Source organism: Pteropus vampyrus, unplaced genomic scaffold, assembly GCF_000151845.1.
Source record: "Pteropus vampyrus isolate Shadow unplaced genomic scaffold, Pvam_2.0 Scaffold69, whole genome shotgun sequence".
NCBI lineage: Eukaryota > Metazoa > Chordata > Mammalia > Chiroptera > Pteropodidae > Pteropus > Pteropus vampyrus.
In genome coordinates this window covers 723,430-725,099 of record NW_011888850.1, presented here as the reverse complement: position 1 = coordinate 725,099, position 1,670 = coordinate 723,430, and the positions used below count along the sequence as shown (strand labels likewise).

The window sequence follows — 1,670 nt, the reverse complement described above, 5'->3', positions numbered from 1 at the left end:
ATATTAAGACTAGAGAACTTGTGATTGACCCAAGAGCCACAGGGCAGGTTAGTGAAGGAACAATGCTTGACCCTGGTCCGACTCAGGTCCTATTCTGTGTGTCGCCGGTGGCTCATGTGAAAGGCATTGTTTCTTTAACAGGCTATAGACACATGGCAAAGTGTGACACGGGTTTTGAAAGCACTCAAATTTTATTTTTAACACTCAGTCTATGTGCCATCCTTCTCAGAGGCATGCCTTACTTCTCTGGAGCTTTTTCTTCCTACCATATGCTGTAGCAGAAGGTGACAGATGAGCAGCAACCTGTATGGATAAGGATTCTTAGCAATCAGTTATACAGCATGTACTCTGTGGCAGACACCAAGTGCTTCATGTACATTAGGTCATTTAATCTCACAATAAGTCTGTGAGATAGGTACTATAATTATCCCCATTTTACAGATGTGAAAACCGAGGCACAGAGAGGTCAAAAAAATTAAGATCTCAGAGCAGACTTTGTCTAAAGTCTATCTTCTTACTTCCCACATTTTTTTTTAACCTACTGACCTTTTACCTATAAGATGGTTAAGCCATTTCAGTTCAAAAGGAAGGCCAATATTGCCTAACTGAAATGGTTAAGCCATTTCAGTTCAAAAGGAAGGCCAATATTGCATTCTAGGAAGTATTCGGAAAATTCTGGGTTTCAAAAAAGGTAACTTTTATTTTCAAAGGAATTTTCTAGAAAATTATGCTTCTGGAACAGGCACTGCATATGCACAGTACAGCTCACAACTACTAGAGAGTGTGTGAAAAGGTCAGTCTCCCTCTGCTGTTCCCTGTAGCGACTCTGCTTCCTTCTCTGGAAGCATCTGCTGTTAACAGTTTCTGGTGTTGAAAATGATATTACTTTCTCATTGTGTTTAAAGCAGGTGGAAATGATGAAGCAGGGGCCTCAGCAATGTCATCTGTCAGGGAGGGGTCACATCTGCGCTGTCTGGCAAACTGGCAGGGCAGCAGGTCAGAAGTCAGCTGGAGGGTGGGCTGCGGAATGAGGAACTCTGAGTGCCTGAGGGAGAAGGAGCTTGGCCCCACATCAAAGCTTGCAGGCTTACTGGGGGGGAGAAGAGGATTCTGAAGAAGAAGGGGTGATTTCCTTGACTCCCATGGCAGAGCCCCAGCTCCCCCCACCAGGGTGTCATTTCGGAGTCCTTCGCTTTGGCAGTAACACAGTGGGTTGAGGTGAAGACTGCAAAGGCTGTTTCTTTGACTCTTCTGGAAGACATTGAGCCCTGCTTGGGGACCCCTTCATCACAGCAGGCCATGGTAAAGGGGGAGAGCCTTCTTCCTCTGCTCACGCCCCATCACTGAACGGCACCGGTGCCTCTGAGTGTCCTGAGAGTGGTGACGGAAGGGCGCTGAGGCAGTAGTGCTTTGAAGGAGGTGGCCGCACGTGGGTGTTAGAAGGCAGCGCGCCCCAGCCAGGCTCTCCAGGGGGCTCCAGAACAGAAGAGGAGCCAAACGAAATGGCTCAGCTCTGCAAAATGGTAGCGGCTCATTAAAAAAACACAGACAGGGTAAACACGTTTGCTGATTCTCTGCACAGGGCTGTCTCTCGTCTTGATTCTTTGTCCATACTACTCTCCTTGCCTGTATTGGTCTTTTTCCTTCTCTTTTCCTGTCCAGTTCCTGCT

The 1,670-nt window shown here is 47.1% G+C and overlaps 1 protein-coding gene across 18 annotated transcripts in view; it reads left to right on the top strand.

Moving 5' to 3' along the window:
- Positions 1-1,670, top strand: part of RAPGEF5 (Rap guanine nucleotide exchange factor 5) — a 416,073-nt gene continuing 414,403 nt past the window's right edge. For all 18 annotated transcript variants that reach the window (XR_002780766.1, XR_002780765.1, XR_002780767.1 and 15 more), the window contains exon 1: positions 1-47. The gene's annotated coding sequence lies outside the window, so the exon portion shown is untranslated. The remainder of the gene's footprint in view (positions 48-1,670) is intronic.